Source organism: Lissotriton vulgaris, chromosome 8, assembly GCF_964263255.1.
Source record: "Lissotriton vulgaris chromosome 8, aLisVul1.2, whole genome shotgun sequence".
Classification (NCBI taxonomy): Eukaryota; Metazoa; Chordata; class Amphibia; order Caudata; family Salamandridae; genus Lissotriton; species Lissotriton vulgaris.
In genome coordinates, this window is record NC_141696.1 from 1,053,520,906 (window position 1) to 1,053,542,388 (window position 21,483).

The window sequence follows — 21,483 nt, forward strand, 5'->3', positions numbered from 1 at the left end:
CTCCATGACCAGGCAAGTCAACAACGTCTCCTCGGCGTGCTTCAACATCCTACGCATGCTACGGAAGATCTTCTGGTGGATCCCCACCGAGACCAGGAAGACCGTCACCCAGGCCCTCGTCACCAGCCGACTGGACTACGGCAACGCCCTCTACGCCGGTACCACCGCCAAGCTCCAGAAGAGACTCCAGCGGATCCAGAACGCCTCAGCCAGACTCATCCTCGACATCCCACGAACCAGCCACATCTCCGGACATCTGAGAGACCTTCACTGGCTCCCCGTCAACAAAAGAATCACCTTCCGCCTCCTCACCCACGCACACAAAGCCCTACACGACCAAGGCCCGAGCTACCTCAACAGCCGAGTCAACTTCTACGCTCCCAAACGCCACCTCCGATCAGCCAACCACGCCCTCGCCGCCGTCCCCCGCATCCGAAGAGCGACTACAGGAGGAAGGTCCTTCTCCTACCTGGCCGCCAAGACCTGGAACTCCCTCCCGACCGACCTGCGCCTGACCCAAGACCACCTCTCCTTCAGGAAGAAGCTGAAGACCTGGCTGTTCGAGCAGTAGCGGCACCCCCCCCCAGCGCCTTGAGACCCTACGGGTATGTAGCACGCTTTATAAGTGTCACTGATTGATTGATTGATAGGTCATTGATCTGTTCTTTAACATCTGTTCTTTAAGTAGTGAAAGATCATCTCTACATCGTTCACTTTTCATTCAGGATGCATCCTCTTTATGTCATCATTATTTATTGTTCTGTCATTATGTTTTGTTGATTATGTAATGTGTTGATTATTGACCCTCTCCATTTATGTTTTGTTCATTTGCCCTGCTCTATGTCAAATTTGCTTTTGGATCCATGTGCTTTGTGTAAGTAGCAGCTGGGCTTTGTGATTCAGCCAAGTGACCCACGGTTCCCACACTCTGAGTTACCTACTGCCTGCCTTGCCACTCACTACAATTTATCACACGTCTCATAGGTAGCCATTTCCTCGTCCCCCGCCCCTGCATTGCCTTTCCCGCATTGCCCTTCCTTTCTCCACGGACAGCACGCCCATTTATTGCCAATCATTTGCTTCACAATTGATTGCCAAAAGGGGGGAAAAGTTATTCATCCTCCCCTGCCTCCCTACATCCCTCGCCTACACATGTTATGCCTTACACCCACCCATTTCCGTAATGTCCAGCAGCCCCCCACACATTCAACATTGTACCATCAGTTCCTTCACGGCAGACCCGAATTACTTCACAAGTCCGCAACCAACGAATTCACGTCCCTTACCGACGAAGACCGCACCATTCTAACAGGCGCCTGGACACTTTTAGGAGGTAACCTTATGCCAGGCATCCAGCTTAACATCTCTACCCAATCTCTTGACAGCTTCCCAGACATATCTCTTACCCCACCATCCCCAGACACCACAGCCCCTCAGCAGTTGTATACAGAAGACGCCTCTGCCTCTTCCACCCTTTCTGTCCCCCACTCACTTCCCCTTGGATACCCAGAGTACCCACATCACCCTGCTACCTCACCCATTCTCATCACTGACGACGAGTCTTCACTAGATTCCATACTGTCAGGTGCTGCATTTGAAATAGTGTACATCCCCCCGCCAGAAGAAAAAGGCCCAGACTCACCTCCGCCATCCGTCTCCAACTCCTACTCCTATCACCCAAACTTTCAACAAGATACATCACCCCTTTTAAGAGCACTTCTGTCCGATCCCTCATAAAATCCTGGCCCCTGCATTCTGCCACACCTGCAGAGTCCATCACACTTCTCCAACTTCACATAAGGGAATTAGTGATCATACCACTGATCATATCACAATATTCCTGATCAACAATAACATTGTAGGCATTTTTGACGGCCACCCCTCTTGTTTCGTCCACGTTACACCCCTCAGTAGCACTGTCCTACTCTCAATATTTCAGGCACTCAATATTGACTACGCCTACCCTCGCCAAGTTACCCTATCTCTCGCACCAGCATTTTCACGCCCCGCCGAGCCTACAGGAAAGGCTCTCTCGCACAAATCTTTTCACGCCCCACCGACCCTATAGTAAAGGATCATAGCAGCTCTCAATACACCTCTGCATCACCTGCGTGCCGCCCACAGGAACCAAGCTCCATGCAGGCTCTTCAGGCAGTATACGATAAACGAATATTCGGCACGGCAGTTCATAAAACACCAGAGTGGATCTACATCCGGATCCGCCTACCATCTCCAGGCCTAGAACTCCCCACTGTATTCACGTCCTCCTGGCCACGGAACCCACTGCAAAGCAAAATTCGCATCACCTTTACCCGTCACAATCTTGAATTCCCTGATTTCTCCCCAGAAGGAAAATACAGGGGACCTGACGAATTAGATTTAAGATTCATACTCTACCACCTTGTCTGTAATGAAGTAGGAGAGGAACTTATCAGAGATCTGCATCCTCACGACAGTAGCCCTGTACCAACTTCAGACTCCACAGACCCCAGCCCTCACAACAACTAGGGGAAACACACCCAGGCAGGGTTGGTCTGTCCCTCTAGGCTAACAGCTGACTCTATCCCACATAGGGTTTACAGCTACCATATATGCACTAAGTAACCTCATGAATAGGATACTGAATTCCACTGTGTACAAAACACCTTACGGCTATCATATATATTTTATTTTGCGTCTTGCAAATTGGGAAGGACCAACAATCCAGTCAAGTTTCTTCCCCAGACACCCACTCCAGTCCAAGATAGCAGGCACCTGCTTTGGCGTCCAACTCCAGTTCCCTGGCTGCACCCCCACACAAAATAGTGAATTGCAAAAGGGTGTTTATGACCGGGTCCTAGCGGGTGTAGCAGAGGAACTAGTGCCTGATCTTTAGAGAAGCATAGCCAACACCCTGCATTAAAGGCTCGGCCTTGCGGGCACACAAATATCTCATCATGGCAACACCACTCCAACATGTCCTGAAAATGTTCAGTGGACAGGAAAAACGCATACTCAAACACTGTAGGGAGCTTCACAAATTAACAAGGAATATGGATTATCCTTGGCCTTCCGAAGGATCCTTTGACGAAAATATCCTCGAGCACGCCACCACTTTCCTAAACACCAAATATTCCGGCACAAAATTACAAAAAAGGAAAGACTCCTTAGCTCTCTGGCGTATCTTTAAAGAGAACCCGCAGGAACACCCTGCCACCCTGACCACTGTCCCGTCTGCGCCCCCTCCATACCAAGCCAATGGCATGTACACAGCAATAGCATCCGCGGAAAACAAAGAACTAGACTTACAGAGCACAACTAATGACTTACCAACTGTCGGATACAGTCAACTCCCAAGTGACCTCTTTTCCACACCCGAACACCCTCAACCCGGTGGTGAAGGTAGTACTGCCTCATCGCCGCCACCCGGCACCAGCAGTGGCCCACTGCTACCCATCACAGTGCCAACCACCACACCCGTCACAGTGCCAACCACCACTCCCGTCATAGTGCCAACCACCACTCCCGTCACAGTGCCAGCCACGGTACCCGTCACAATGCCAGCCCCAGTCAGTCCCCTACATGTAACTCCTGCCACCGGTGGCAGCCAAACACTGCACGCCACTGTGCCAGGGTTGCCAGGACAGGTAAATGCGCAGTTTTTGTTACAACTGAACCCCACCTCCATCGCAGTCCTACCTGGTGAGGAGGACGATGAAAATGCAGACAATGTGTCCATCGCCTCATCAAACCACTCACGCACGTCATCCCACCACACAGCCGACTCGCTTCGTCACTCACTCCCCCTGTACCCTAATTTGGACAGCCTCTGGGCCACTAGTGCTACACCGCCCCAGGAGCAGGAGGCCGCCCCCCGAAACCGCATGCCATTCTGCGGCACCAGCACAGGCGAGCCATTAATAACATTCTCCTCTGTTCACCAACAGAATAAGGATAGAGAGCTACAAGGCCCGCCGGCACCCTATGTGGTCCATTATGACGCATGGAGACCAGCCACAGAACTCAATAAAAGTTTAGAGTGCAGTCCCAAAGGGGATGCCCGAGCAGACATGTTCCCCAATTAAATGCTACGCGACTACGAGCACGAAGACATAACTCAACTAGTCCGGCGTGCTTCATGTAAGCTTGAACAGATCAGCGACAGATTATCTGAGACTCTCAGGATTACCCACCCTAACACACCACATACTAAGCAAACAAAGAACACCTCACGGCAGCCCACTGCGCAATCAGACATCTTTGAATATACTGAAGGGAATGGGGACCTAGGCCAGAGTCAACAGCAGACAACCCACTTCCCATCCACACCGTTGCAAAGAGCGGGTCCCTCTCGGGACATAGGAGACTATGAAAGACTACCTGAAGTACAGTACCATGGGTCCCCCTCCCAGAGCCACCAGACTACTGCGCCTGACCATACACGCACGCCTACTGGGCCGACACAGGTCCATTTCACACTCCCTGACATACCACCACGGCATCCTGCGCCTGCACCAGATCCATTCGCCCCACCATCCGTCACAGACATGGTACACTCCACGAGCCAGCCACACGCCACGCATGTCATACAATCAACAAACCCCTTCTTTGATAATCAGGAATTACCAAACACAGGGGATCCAGAGAGGAAAAAGAAGAAAAGGACAACAGAGGTAGAAAGACTAACTGTATTAGAAACGCACGGACGACCAGAGGACATCGTATACGATGCCCCTGGCACTGACGCTCCTATCAAATACAAAGTCACTGGCACCGCCTCCATGCGAAACACTCGAGCTAGAACAGGCAATGGCATGTTCCTTAGCAGGCCATGTGTCCTGCGTGACAAGGACCTAACTCCCAACCAGATAGTGGAAATAGGTGAGAATTCAGATTACGCTGTCATCCCCTTCACAGACAATCTGGCCGGATGGACAGAATCCTTGGCCCCGCAGATGATCCCCTGGCCAAGAGAAGGGTCCTTCGACCCTCAACATATGGCCACTGCAGTAGAATGCATACTGGAGGGTGCAGGGGATGAGGACTGGGACTATGACTATATGCAAGCCAGTCTCGCAATTTGGCAGAAATATGCCATACGATATGACACCACAAGACCGAAACTTCAAGGTGCAGGGATTAGCCGCCAGATGCCGCTAATATACAAAACAGCAAAGGCCCCTCCAATATATAACTGCTGGTCTTATGCGGAGGAAGAAGCCATTAAAAAGAATCTCCCGCCCCTCACTGAGGGTGCCAGCAAATGGATAGTGGCCCTAGAGAAAAATACTACAGGCACCAAACCAGGGGTTGGTGATATGAAAAGTTTGCTAATTTCCCTCATGGGAGGAGAAGCAGAAGAAATTTTCACAAGTATCAGTAGAGGCCTGATAACTATGAGCGACACAACGTACGATGGAGAACCATTTGATAAAATCAGGGCAGCAGTCTGGACCAAACTACGATTAAAATACACTGATGTGCCAGATATTGGGTCTCTCATGTCACTGACTATGCAAACAAATGAAGACCTGATTAATTTCATTTCTATAATGAAAGAAAAATGGCATCAGGAGTTAGGAGACTCCTGGAATATAACTGGAGGAAATAGCAGACTCTTTTACCACATGGTTAAAAGAGGACTGCCAGACGATGTGCAGGAGAAATTAGATGGGGTAGTAGCCATGGAAGGAAAACCATGGCCTGAAATACAAGACCACATTATACATTTCTGCAAAAAGAAAATAGAACAGGAAAAAAGCAGACAGCTAGCTATTGAAAATGCAGCTGCAAAATTAGTGCAGCAGAAGCTAAATAAGAGAAAGGATGTAGTGGACAATGTCATGTTAGCAACACCTGTCAGCCAAATGACGGCAGTCACCACCTTCCCACAGGCCGCCCAAAATGTGCTTGCCACCAATACCCAGTCTGCCCCGCAACAAGGGCAGCCGCCTGCCATACAATATGTCCAGGCACCCGCCATACAGGTGCAGCAGCCAGCCACACAGCCTGCCATACAATATGCGCAGGCACAGACGCCACAAACACAGCCAGCCATACAGTATGTGCAGACCCCACCACAACAGACAGTCCAGTATGTGCAAGCCCAACAGCAGCCCACAGTGCAGTACATCCAACAGCAGCCTCCGGTGCAGTATTTATCACCACAACCAGCCTACAGTAATGACCAACACCAGTATTACACTAACAATAGAAACACCGGGATGCAGGTAAGGGGCAATGGACAGCAAAGGGCCCCGCAACAGCCAAGCCAACGTACTGGCTTCTGTTGTCACAAGGTGGGCCACATGCAAAGAGATTGTCGCTCTAGACTCCGGGACCAAGGCCAACAAGTTATGGGTCCCCCCCAGCAAGCACCCCTGCAGTTCCACCCGCAACAACAAATGTATGCACAGGCACCCCAGATGGTGTATGCTTATGCCCAACAAGCACCACAGCAGAACATTCAACAAGCACAGCTCCAGACCCCCGTAATAACCCAAGCTCAACAGCCGTCCACAATGATGCAAGTTCCCGTGCAACAGCAGCCACAGACTTCCTCATACCAAGTGATGCCCCAAGCCCAAACTGCCCCACACCAAGGTGGTGTGGTAGTCACCTCCAATAATCCTTTTTCACAAGGCACCATCCAGCAATACCAGGCTGGAGGGTACTCGTGCTAGGACTGCCCACAGACAACTCTTGTGTGCCCAGTTTTATCATGCATCATGAGCGGTGAAGATGACCCCACCGTCCTGGTCACGATAAATAACAAACCTTACAGCTTCCTCATTGACACAGGCGCCACGTACTCCTGCATTACAGGCCGACACCTGCCTATTTCTGATCAAGTAGCGGACACACAGGGATTCTCTGGGGCAATAGCAAGGGTCCCATTCACCAAGCCAGTACCTCTGCAAATAGGAGACCGGGTGCTGGAGCAACAACTGCTTTATTCGCCACATTCTCCAGTCAACCTTTTAGGGAGGGACCTCATGGCAAAGCTGTACATGACAATTCACTTCCATGAGAACGGAACAATGGTTTGCTCTATACCAGGCACACCCCCTAGCAAGAATGATGGCACTCACTGTTGACTCTTCCTTGAAGGATCAAGTAAGGGCCCGCCCTGGGGATGAGCAAGCATTCTGCGCTGCGGTGCACATTGTTGTAGCCACCACACCAGAACTACACAGCCGCACTGTCCAACTCCCAAAAGAGTTCCTCTTCCGCCCACAGTCTCAGAACTCCCAGACATCGGACAGGAACATGACCCTAGGCATACACGCTCTTCACATTACACCTACATACGGGGCCTTTATAGCAGGAGATGACCATATGAACACCTGGGCCTGTGTAATATTTGTCGAGCCCGGACACCAAGTGAGAGACATTTCAGACAAACAGCTCTTTGGCGATCCTGGCGAATATCCCATCACAGAGATCATCTATCAATATGAGGTGCCCCTCTCGGTGACAGTGGAAAAGAGAACACCCAGTGCCCCACAGAAATATGACTCAGTGCGTGAAGCAGACTTGGCTCAAGTCCCGCCACACCTGTGGACCACCGGTCCCAATGACGTAGGCCTCATTCGCTCTGCCACCCCATTTAAAATAACACTGAAAGAAGGCGCAATTCTACCCAGAATTAAACAGTACCCGTTATCTAAAGAAGCAAAGGAAGGCATTGCCCCCACCATACAAGCCCTGCTGGATCAGGGGGTCATATACCCATGTGTATCTCCTTGTAACACATGCCTGTTCCTAATTCGGAAGGGCAAGACCAACCAATGGCGTTTGATTCATGACCTTCGTCTCATTAATAACATAGTGGTACCAGAGTTTCCCATCGTCCCAGACCCCTCTGTCATCCTCAACAATGTTCCCCCGAATGCACAATACTTTTCCGTGATCGAGCTGAAAAATGCGTTTTTCAGCGTCCCCCTTCACCCAGACAGCCAGTACCTATTGGCATTTTCGGTCAACAGGGTACAAATGTGCTATACAAGATTAGCTCAAGGGTACTGTGAGTCCCCTAGCATCTTCAACAGAATGGTCAAAGAAGACCTATCGAACTTTCGATGCGACAGCACCTTGCTGCAATATGTTGACGACATTTTGCTCTGCAGCACCACCGAACAAGAATGTAGAAAATACACCATTTCCCTGCTCACTACGTTAGCTCACAAAGGTTACAAAGTGGATAAAAAGAAACTTCAGTACTGTCAGACGGAGGTACAATACCTAGGTCAGTTAATATCAGCATCAGGGAGACGGGTCACGCCAGACAGAGTTGAAGCCATCAAAGGGACACCAGAGCCCCAAACTGTCAAAGACATGCAGAAGTTCCTAGGATTAGTGAACTATGTCGGCCAGTGGGTCTTTGACTTTTCCACAATAACTGCCCCTTTGTTGAAAGCAGTCAAAGCAGCCAAAGACAGACGCAACAGAATAGACTGGACACCCGAAATGACTGACTCCTTCCAGCAGCTAAAAGATTAAATAACAAACGCACCAGTGTTAGGCACTCCTGACTACACCAAGGAGTTTTTCCTATTCACTCACTGCAATGGTCAAGTCATGACGGCTGTACTTACTCAGAAATACCCCATGGGTCACAAACCAATCGCGTATTTCAGCGGCATGCTGGACTCTGTCATGAGGGGTCATTACCCCTGTGAACAGGCTCTTGCCGCCGCTGCCTTCGCGGTAGACAAAAGCACTCCCATTGTCATGGTATCCCCTCTGACACTGTACACCGAGCACGCTGTCTTTGCCATAATTCAGAAAGCTAAGACAACATTGACAACACAAAGAGTGTTAGGTTACGAAGTCATACTGTCATTACCCTCCCTGAAGATCGTCAAATGTCACACAGTCAATCCAGCCACCTTCTTTGCCCATCCTATTGCAGCCTCAGACGATGACACCCATGACTGTGCCACATACTCCCCAGACGAGTCAGGAGCAGAAAAGGAGGACCCCCTGCCAGACAGCACTGTATACTTTGTTGATGGGTCCTCTACAATAGACCAAGAGACAGGGATCAGATACACAGGAGCCGCAGTGGTTAGGGCCCAGCAGCATGAGTCCTCTGACTCCCTCGACATTGTACAACAAATTACATTGCCCTCTCACTACTCAGCCCAAGCCGCTGAACTAGTGGCACTAAGTGCCGCTTTAAATAACGGGGCTGGTGACCGCATCACCGTATACTCAGACTCTGCATATGTCACAACAACAACACACTCGAGTATCTTGCGCTGGAAGCAGCGCGGATTTCTCAAGTCAGATGGAACACCAGTATGTCACAAACAGTTGTTAGAAGAATTAATAGAAGCCCTGACACTTCCAACAGAAGTAGCCGTTGTCAAATGTGCAGCTCATACAAATGGCCAAGACTTTGTGTCCAGAGGTAATGCTCTGGCAGATTGGGCAGCAAAAGCTGCAGCCAGGAACTCCCAACACATTCTTGCAACAGACCCTCACCATACACCTATCCTACTTGCCCAAGCAGCAGCTCCAGCACAGCAGACAAACACGCAGGAACTCTGGGCCCGATTCACAGAATGAACTTACTACTTTTGGCATTCACAGAATGCACTTACTACTTTTGGTATTCACAGAATGAACTTACTCATTTTGGTATTCACAGAAGTTAGGACTACTAACTTTAGGACTCCTAAATGCCTTCTGTGAATACCGAAAGTCTTAAAATTAGGATTTTTCTCAATTTAGTAGTAGTAAAGTTAGGACTCCTAACTTTAGGATGTCTAAATGCCTTCTGTGAATACCGAAAGTCTTAAAATTACGATTTTTCTCAATTTAGTAGTAGTAAAGTTAGTAGTCCTAACTTTACTACTACTAAATAGAGAAAATTCCTAATTTTAAGACTTTCGGTATTCACAGAAGGCATTTAGGCATCCTAAAATTAGGAGTCCTAACTTTACTATATTTACTGTTGGAAGTGCCACCTCCAACAGCTATGTGCCTTCTGCATCTATACCTTTGCCGCATGCAAGGACAGACACAAATCAGCAAAGTTGAATTAGATACAGTATTTGCAAATACCGCAACATGGGACCATATGGGACCATACACCCATTTTATACAAGGTTATCACAGAGGTAGCTGACCTGACAGAGGCGATAAAAATAATGCGGAAAAGGGGACATAGAAGAATGGACATTTATGGACCAGCCATCCTGAAACAAGGGTGGTTTACAGTATCAGTGCCCGTAACATCATGCGATGATTCCCTACCACATGATAACCGCACGTCCCATGCCACAATAGGACGGTACTGAACTTATCCGCTCAGGTGTACACAAAGGGTAGATGGATCCCTATGTAGAGCAGCCTCCTTAGGTGCCCCATGGGCGGGTGAAACACAATGGGAAGAAGACATTGACTGGGAGGTTGAGGATAACTGTGAACAAATTTGGAATGAAGCAGGAAGTAGATACACCTGGGGTGGGGAAAGAATGTACAAACATAAAAAAGCAATTAAACTAAAAAACCCTTCTCTTTGTTTCATAGGTAATGGCTCTGTCGCTATTGGGCGTAACACAGACTGTAATTCCACGGTCTTTAACTTCGATATGCAGTACAGCACCTCTACTCTGATGGACTACTACTGGGCGTGCGGAGAGCACCTCTATCTCCAACTACGTCCTCAGTGGCTCGGACTGTGTTCTTTGGTAACCCTGCATAAAGTACATCTGGTTGTGCCGGCATCAAATGCTTCTCACATACTGTCACATCCAACGACAGGTGACGTGACATTCCTCCACCGACACCGGCGAACAGCAGAGCATTTCGCAGGAGAAGCCCGGGGTAAGGTCCAGGAAGAATTCCGCCTCTTCAGCGAGGCCCAGCTTTTCTTAGGAGCGGCATTCCCAATGTTCCAAACTCAGGCTACTGCCCGCTGGCTGGAAGTAACACGCTATGAGGTCATGAAAGCCATCAACAGCACCAGAGACGGCCTAAATGCAATAAGGGAAGAACCGCGCCCATTACGACTAATGGTTCGGGAGCATCGCTACTTCCTCGACATGCTGACAGCCAAAGATGGTGGTCTGTGTCATCAAATCGGAAAATCCTGCTGCACTTTCATACCGGGAAATGACGAGGATAACGGATCCATAACAAGAGCCATTGAGGAGTTGACTAACTTGGGAAAAGAAATGACTGAGGAAGGAGGTGCCCCTGCAGACATTATCCCAACGAACTGGTTCGACTTTGACTGGATGCCCTCCTGGCTAACAGCGATTCTCAAGCTGATGATACCTATAGTCGGGATTATGGTCTTTCTGTGTTGCGCCTTTCAGTTGGGGAGTCAATGTATCAAGAGATTAAGCACAAAAGCTGTAGGGATGAATTATGCTAGCACAGGGATTTACCAGATACCAAAATATGAAGACATGGATCGGGCTCCTGGGGATGGGAATGGAGAACAAATAAAATGATTGACCTACTACCACCTAGCACACACCCATCACCACCGGACACACACTCTGGGGTGCCATCAGCCCCACCTCTCCCTCCAGGTAGAAATACACTAAGTCACAATACTGCAGATGGACAATAGGAATGCCTGCTTAACGAATCAGGTACACAGTATATCCAACTACTCAGGTCTGACAAATATGTTGCACGTCCGCCCAGTTTTAAGTGCTATGTCAATGACATGCCATGGATTCCACCACATGCAGAAAAATCGACAAAATACTCACTTAAGAGTGTGTTCATAAATGAACAAGAGGGGGTAGATGATGGAGGGTCCCGTTCTACCATCTAACATCACCAGAAAGGAGAGTTGTGACGGCCTTGGTAAGATGAAGGTCTGATGTAGGCCCTGCGTGATAGAAATCTGAAAACATGTTAAAATGACTAACTTTCACCATTTGTAAATAAAGGCCCACGGGCCCACTATGCTTAGGCTTAAAAACACACGTTTATGTGCATTGGAATAAACAAGGTTAAATTAGGGCGTCAGAGATTAATTAGTTTCACTGCCAGATTCAAGACCAACACCCACACACACACACACAGACGGGTGCCCGTTGGTACAGCTTCCTGAAACCCGTGCTAACGTTATATTTTGAAACATAGCTTGCACAAGTATAAGCAGCAATTTCTGGCAATAAACAGCAACTATCATAAGGGTTTGCACTTGCAGATATGTAGAAATGTACGTGACAGAAAAATGTCCTTTTTTAGTAATGTACAACATGTTCCCTTTTTAGAAATAAGTGATGTTCTCTTTCAAAGGTACAAGATGTTCTGTTCTAAAAAATGTACGTAACATAATGTTCTGTAAAGATTTCCTTCCGGTGTCCCAGAACACATGTGGTTAAACCACCTGCACTGAAAGGGCGTAGGCCAGTGTCACCATGGAACCTTAGTTCCTCAATTTTAGGTATATCAGGCCCAACCATCAAATCTGAAGGCAGAACTCTCCTGCGGATGCCTGGCATGAGCGTGGTTTGTTCTCCGGCTAGCCGTATCTGACTTGGGACACCGACGCCTCTCTCAGGTTGTGGATCTCCCAGGGCAGATAGCCTTTTTCCCTATCCCTAGTCTCTGATCCTTTAATTTTCTCTCTTTGTAGCTAGATCTCTGTATGGCAGACGTCTCAGCCATTAGGAGACTGGGCTTTCTCCTAGATACTACCAGACACCGAATTGAATAGTAAAATGTTTTATTTTAGTTAAATCTACTGGCTCCTTCTTTGCCTTGGCTATATAAGTCAGGATACTGATAGAAATGTACAATCTGCGAAAAGAGACCTGGTCTAAATGTTTTGTCCGTAGGCATTAGTGTTCTATATCCTTATACTTAGTAGTATAAGATCTTTAATCATCTGTGTTAGTGCTCATTTAGTACATTTTATTCCTGTGTTGCCTTGAGATATTTTGAGCATTTGTCATCTATCATTTACTCCAGACAGGGCGAAGTCTGGATCATTTTTAGAACATTGCATTATAGCAAGTATAGATATGCATTTATTTCTTTTGCCTGTCAATTGAAAATAAAATGCCACTCCAACTTGAACGTCTGGTATCTTACATCTGTGTTCCTTCTGTCTCAGTGAAATGCTGTGTTGGTGATGTGTGATGTGCAACCACACCCAAGGTGGGACCACTGACCGAAAGGGTCAAGACTTTCCCTTTCTCATTACTTTCCCTTTTTTTACAATATTATTTTTTATTTAAAGTACTAATATTTTCAGACAATATCTGTTAGGACTTGTATCAATAAGTTTGACATATGTCACTACAAGATGTTGGTTACATTTATCAATACATTTTGGGTTGGCAAATAGGGTATTCCTTTCTCTATTTCCTGACACCGTGCTATTTGGGTGTCCTCGCAATGGGACTCTATTTCCCCAGACGACAAAGGTTAGTACTACTGTCCCAGTTCTCTAGACTGCTTCATCATTGCCTTGAAATCAGTTCTCTCTAGAAGAATGTTGTTTGCTTTTATTATTAGAATCGCTGTCGCTTTAATGATCCTGATCAACACTACTGAATGTGTTTATGTTGACTGTAGTTGATTCTATGAACTTTTTCTAATGAGCATAGCTTCCACAATCTGTAGGTATGAATGCAAAACGAACAGAAACCCCGGCATGCCCTTATTCAAACACACAAAATTGCATTTCTCTTTACATAACGTTTCCGTTATTAGTAAGACATCCCACTTTATATACTTTTTACAGTCCTAAAAATTCCACTTCAATATGGTGCCAAACCAAATCATATGTGGTATTGTACTATTCATGAATTATAAGATGACAGCGACTCTGCCCCATTCGTTGTTTTTAATTATAATTATGGATATAAGGAAGGTCCTCCTTTCCTCTTTTTTGATGAATGTCCTCGGCATGCTCTGTCAGAAGCACCTGTAACGCATTGTCCTTGACCTTTTATTTTAGACCACGTCCAAGATTCCATCCTGTCGAGTTCATTCTCTGCAAGGCACCCACATGCATCGGAGTACCTCTTATATAATACTTTTAGCTTGGTTTCAATGTTCAAATTCATGGTCTTAGCACTTCTCGTATCCCCCCAGCCACCACTGGGATAAGAGTGCATATCTCCTTGACCTATTAGCCTTTGGGTGCCTTACACAGTAATTTCTGCACAACAATGTGTGCATGTCTATTACGCAAGCAGATCTAAAAGTCACTGTTTGATTGACCACCAACTATGTTAAATATTTATCTTTTCTCTATTCACCAACGAGCACCTCTATCTTGTCCATTTACCTTCAAGAGCACCTTTGGTCACGCAGCTTTGACTGGATTATCCTTCTTTTATTCATGCGCATAACACATGCATTTGATGCATGTTTCTCTTGTAATCATTGCAGTCTTGAACCAGGCTATAACAGATGAAACATGTATCGGCTGCCTGATGTGTATTTAGTTTTTCAATCAAAATCTGTTTAAACACTTGAGGAACAGACAGCAAAATTGGATGAAGAAGAAGAATGCATGAATTACTACTTTTTGCCACAATACATGATGTTGACAATACTCACTGATAACGTGTGCTCCAGTGGCAGCTCCTCCGCTAAGGTGGAGGAGCTTTGCCCCACTGCTCAAAAGGAAAAATAAAATGATAATAACATATTGTTATTATCATTTTAGTTTTTCTATTGAAGTCAGTGACTCTCTGGGCGGGACTGGCCGGAGCAGGGAAAGGAGCGGTTTGCACTCCTTAAGTATGTAGTACTGCTTGGCCTCTCGGGCCAGCCAAACAGTCCTGCGCGCTTTGCATCTTCCCGACCAGGCTTGCTTTACACAGCCTGGTGAGGAACATGCAAAGCCTCCCAGTCCCGGTCTGAGTGCTAAACCGTGGAGCTCAGACCAATCACAACGCAGCGCTGCAATTGGCTATGAGGAGCCTGGGAGCTGGGGTGCTTCCTGTGCTTCCTGCTGCCGGCATAGATGGGAAGAAGAGGACGGAGGAAGGGAAGTGGCTGGCCGCCCCAGGTAAGTGGTTTTGTTTTTTCATTTCATTCCCTCATCCCCGCCTGCCCCAGAGCACCACTTCCGATCGGTAGCAGCCTCTACTGGTGTGCTCTGATTGCATGCTTATTTATATGACTGAAATCCAATCCAGATTACTATCAGGTTTATGACCTATTAGCAGCAGGGTGTACAATACTGTGGAAGCACCAATCTGTTTGTATTTGTTACAATAATTGTGGTATTACACAGGACCATTAAGCTAATGTTTTTTGGATGTACAATTATACCTCAGCCGCTGCTATCACCATATTTTGTTTTTCATTCCTCTGCAAATATTGTTAAAAACACAAGAAAGACATTCCTTTTTTTATTATATAGATAATTCAAAGTAGAAATCTTTTCGCAAATTAAAACTTTGGAGACAAATATACACTGTACTTGGGCATGGGCAAAAATAAATGAAATGAACAAATGCAAACATGGAGGGGGTCTACAACTAATGAAGCAGTCAATGTTCTAAGGTGATCCATTAAAAAACAAGTCCATAAAGATTCCATATAGATCTGTCCACCAGCCTAAATTATAATAAAGTTGTATCCCCAAACCAAAGGGGATATCTGAGTAGTGTTCCTAACTTAGGGGTGAAACTTTCCTAGCGTTCCACACTCCCTGTCTTCACCACTAGTATTGGTGAAGTCCTCCTCCGACACAAACGTTAAATGGCTGGTCAAATGATGCGTAGCAAAGCAAGAGGGGTGAAAGATGAAATAAGAGATGTCAGACATGATATAGGATTAGCTCTCAAGGCCACCTAAGTTTGGAGCTGTTCAATACCCATCTCTCAATACCAATCTTTCATATTATATAGACCTCTCCAACTAAGGGCCTGATTTAGATCTTGGCTCACAGGTTACTCTGGCACAACCGTGTCGGATATCCCGTTTGCTGAAATATAAATCCCATAGGATACAACGGAATTTATATTTTGGCCAACGGGATATCCCCTTTGTGACATTGTAAACGGTCTGCTGAAATCAAAATCAGGCTGTACATCCCAAATATTCTGAGAACACTCTTGAACCTTTTCAATTAGCCTCACAGCCTCATTGAGAGGAGCCAAAGACAGATGAGGGCTGGGAGGCGAGGCTGGGAGGTGAGAGGTGTGGGGGGGGGGGGGTATTCTTCTGGGCGGGCACTGGAATGTAGAGATGATGGTAGTGTAGAGGGTGCAAATGGCAGTCCCAATGGTCTAGGGGTCTCTGGGGTAAGGGAGCAGTGGGTGTAGCCTCAGATGGTGGTTGGGACTATTCTTTGGACAACACTGGATGGTCTTGCTCAAGGCCAAGAGGAGCCCCAAGACGTAAATTCCTCCTTGATGTTGGTCTTTACATCCCCTATCCACTAATTGGTCATCCAGCCTCTGCCAGGAGTCAATTTGTGATGGATCTGTTTTGTCCTTGGTTGTGTGCACTCCCTCTGCTTGTGGTGGCTTCCTCCCATTCACTGGTGGTGCCAGTGCAAGTGGTCATGCTTTCCTCACCATTAAGAATCTTCTTCCTTACACCGGGTCCTGCCCGGATAATCCTAGCCCAGCCCAGTCTTTAACATGAATATTAAAAATAGTGAAATGTTGAATTTGTATGCTCAATACTCCATATGAAAGGTGCTTTATTAATAAAGGATAATATAGACCTAAATACTATAATTGTGCAATTGTTATCAAACGTGACACATTTCAGTGTTTACATAATCATTTTATTTTCCCAAAAATATTTGGAAACTGGCATTCAAAGGAAGAGATAGTGTTGTGTAAGGGATGTAATGGCCTAATCCTGAGCTTAAAATACAAAAATATATTTTGCAACATAATGAACACATTGGACACATTGCACAGATTCTTCTAAAAATTAGAGTCTATTTGTCGAAGGCAAGAAACAGTTTCAAAGGATAATGTCTTAATGTTGAGTTATTGTAAAAATGTATACCAAAATATTTTTTAATTGTATGAATTTGATTTCTCTTTTTGTAAAACATTATGCTGATCATAAATGAAGTTAAGAGTACACAATGTCAACATCACATAAACTAACTGTGACAAAATGGAAATCTAACAAATTCGGAAAGTTGAAGTTGTTTTAAACTGTTATGAGATCCCAAAATAAGGGACTTTAAAGGCATTTCCACTGTATCAGGAGCATATCATTAGTCAATTCAATTAAATTTACTGCAATAGTTGTATGTTAGAAATTGTACACTTTTATTTCATTTATACACAATTGGGACTAGTTAAAGGCAATATGGAATGTTAGAACAAACCTCAGATTAAACACGACTGGACTACACACTCAAAACCTATATGCTCTTACTTAAGTATACAAACAAATCACTTATATGTCTGCTGCTCAGAATCTTCCGATACAGAAAAGGGGGTGGTGATGAACAGAGTGTCTGAATTAAGCAGACCACTCTTACCCAGTCCAAAGATCAGGGCTTGATCCATCACCGTTATTTATCTCACTGCCCCATCCCAGCTCAGAACCTGGCTATATGCAAATTAGTCTGTCCCTGGCCCAGTGCATCATGGGAACAGGGCAGACCAAACTACCAAGCCAATTCTTCACCAGAAAGGAGACAAGCTACCGGGGACCGGTTTCTGGCATTTCAGCCTCTTCGGCCCGGCTTGCTTGAATCCTGATGGAGAAGTGAGAAAGGGACTCATGTCTGAGTATACCCTGCCACACCTATAGTGGCCAAAAACGATACAGAAAAGGGGGTGGTGAATCTTCCAGCTGAGCATGGAGCATTGCCCTGGCTGCTTTCTGATCTTCCTTTACAGTGGAGTCATATGGGAGTGCGGAATATGAGGATGGGAGGAGGATCAAAGAATATCATCACCAGTGCTTGCAGCAGTTTTCCTCTCAATGTGTGGACATCCACTGCGTCACAACACCTGGTGATGTCTCTCCAAGAGTAGGCTGCATTATTCAGCTAGGTCTCTTGGCCTCCATAAAGTGGACGATACCTGTGGAGGACCCTTTTGCAAATGATCTTGAATTCTGTATCAGGGAATAGGGTGGCCTTCTCATCTTTACTCCCAGTCATGTTTGGGGTTTTATCATAGAAAGGAGCAACAGGAAGGAGGAAGATGGTTTGTGGAGTAGAGAGAATGGCTCAGAATGGCGACAACATTACTAACTTTCTCTTCCTGCATGTAATTTTCTATTTGATGTGGTAGGCAGAGAACCCTGCCCCAAATGCAGATTCTCCTACCACATGCAGAGTAGAACCTCCCCATTTGGGGGAGATAACTCTGCATGCACAAGAGCACCCCTACATTCAGAGAAAATCTGTAATTGTTGTCAGGATCAAAAAACAAATAACAGTGATTCCATATTACCAACTGTATGCGTGGAATATACCTTAGTAGTATGCAACATCTTTCACCCCTTTTCCCAAGGTAAAGGACAGCTTACTGAACTAACCCCTCAGCGTGGTTCCCGCCTATTTTGAAGACACCTTCCTCATGTCTAGCAATACAATTGCATCTCCCCCCAACAAAGAAACACTTACTTTTGCCAAGTACAAACCATCCAAGTGTGTATTCTCTGCAGTTCCACTTTCTAAAGATATCTGGCGAAGACTCTCAAGGAACGATCAAACTGGCAAAGTAACAGACACACACGGTCACTGGAGACATTTTTTTTGTGTCCTTTACACAGTTGTAATGTAGGAAATTCACTATTCATTTAATGAATGAGGTAGCACTTACAAATTAGAAACTAGAAAGTACTCTGGTTTGGTAGAAGTGTTGCACAAAATGGTGGCCTCTTCTTGGATAAATACGCAGGGCAGGATACATTCTGGGACAATGATCAATTCACAGAAATTAAACCTCAACAGGTTACAGTTAGGAAATAACATTTGAAAAACCGGTGAAATTCACTGGAAAAACCAAAGGTTACAGGGACGTTATAGATAGTAAAATAGCATGGAATAATTGTGTTTTTTTTTTAAATCAACTGGAAAAAACAAAACCAGAGAAATTAAGCAGTAATAGTTAGCTGAGCTAACTATTACTTATGTGCTGCTTATGCTCTCACATATTACATATATATATATATATAGTTTAAAATGTAATTGTTTGGAGAAGCTGCATTAAAGGAGTATGACTAATGCACACCGTCTGTGCCCACTTAAGTGTGAAATTCTTACATACTCATTGTAAAGGCATGCGTGGTAAAGCCATATACATGGTAAAACTCAGCATGGTAAAGTCATGCGTGCTTCCATCGTACACCCCCTTTGTACTGACCCCACTCGATCTTCCTAGTCCCTGTTATGCATTCTGCTTATCCTGGTTTCCTAGTATTAATGGGCATTATCCTCCAGGACCTGATCTTCGTAATCTTCTTCAATCTGATCCTGATCCTTCTGGCCCTAGTCCTCCAGCTCCTTGCTTTCATAGTTCTTCATGCTGGCCGTAGAACTTACAGACCATGCAGTTCTTTGTCTGTCTGGTCCTCCTTCCCATGCACTTGTGCACCTAGTTCTTTGTATATTGGGTGTCCTGATTCACAGGCTCCCGGACATTTTCAACCCCCTCACCCAAATTGTAATCCTTCAGTCCTCTTGGTCCTGCTCACCTGGGTTATCTATTCCCCTAGTTTGCCTGTTGCAAGTCCTTCTCCTTATGGTTCTCCTGGAACATGTAGCCTCATCCTTAGTTCTGGTACTTCTTTATTTGATTCTCATGTACCAGGTCTTCTGTGACTGGTTTCTCTGTTCTTGGTTTCCCTAACCTTCCCAGTCTCCTGGTCTTCCTGGCCGATCCTAGACCTACTAGTCCTCTTAGTCTTCTGGTTTGCCTATTCCACTTTGTTCTTGTTATGCTGGTCCTAGTCTTCTCCATCGTGGACATTCAGGTAATGGTCCTCCTGTGACTGATCATCTTAATCCCACTAACTGTGAACAGACATAATATAGAGTTTTTGCTTTCGACCTACAGTAATATCGAGTTTTTAATATCGAAAGATAGATATTCTGTCAGTGATTTCCCACTGACACTGGTCCTCCTAACTCCCATGTTGCGAGTCACCCTGATTCGTGTAGTCATGTGCTTTTGGTTTATGTCACTTTTTCTTGACAGCTGGCTAAAATGTAGACTTCATTCACACTATTTTTCCGGCCACCAGTCAAAGTGTACATCAACTCTACTTTAAACTCTACTCTATACAGCTGAGATTATGTACTACTTGGGTGGCAGCTGGGTAAATTGGCACTTCCGAAATTAATGTATGTTAATAGAAATAAAAACATATTTTTGTGTTAAAGGATTAGTGAGTAGTACAAAATAAAAAGACGTAAACAACTACATAGTCAGGGGAAGTGAGAAATGTAAAAACGAAGTTCAGACATGAACATATAAAACAACATGAAGATTTGATGGGCGGTTTCTTCAGGGATGGTCAAATATGCAAACGCAAAGGATTCTTATTTAAAATAAGTTTTTAGTGGCAAAAAAGTTGCTAATATATTATTTATGCAAGCTGCATTGTAAATCTTCGCCGGATTTCACCACGCTGCTCTCAGCTCCTAATTGAAATATGATTACTGCTAGACAACACATAATTGCTTAATAATTAACTCTGCTAGTACAAACACATCAGCATAAATTTTCTGTTTGTCAATGTTAATGAATGGAATGATTGCGTTCCCCGAATGTGTCTCTAAACAAAAACCAAGTATTCCATCAGCGAAGTTCTCACATTTACTGCAAGCAAATTAAAAGACGTGACACATGCTCCAAAAAAAACATGTGATCCCCCTTTTCTAAGAGACAATATTGAAAGTAGGTCACATGCTGAGCAGTGGATTGATAATGATTTTCATTTTTAAGAGCGGAAAAAGATTTTTTTTCTGTATCAATAATATTCCTGTTCTCGGCAGCCTTTAAAAAAAGCTTTTTGCAATTATGTTTTTAAATATTCTATGCACCGACGTGATACGTGCACCAGGAATGCAACTGTTGCTCACTCTCTTCCATTTGTAGATTCAAAAGTGCATCAATGTAGCTGAAGCAGTAAACCCAGGGATGAGAAGGCGTAAAGATTTACAGCTGACTGTCTTACCCACAGAACTAGTCTTTTTGTGCCTTGACTTTCAATTGTTCGGCCTTTGCATACATTTGTGGCATAAACGTGTTTTGCATTCTACTTCTTGTGAATTGCCATATGCATAATGTTAGTAAAATTGTCATACTTGAAAATCCTTTGATCCTCTTGCTTACTTATATGGAAAGCATTTCACATGTGTGGAATTTCCTTTCTACGTACACACATACTGGGAAAAAATATGATTTTCATGCACTTTGGCACACTTCTGCATGGCTTAAATCAGAGTTCTTTGAGTGTGAATACAGAGGTGTAGATACGTGTGGGAAATGGGCTCCAAATGTACATGTGCATGCATGAGGTATGGTTCGGCCATAAGCCTGCAAACAACTGTGCATGGTCAAGGATAAG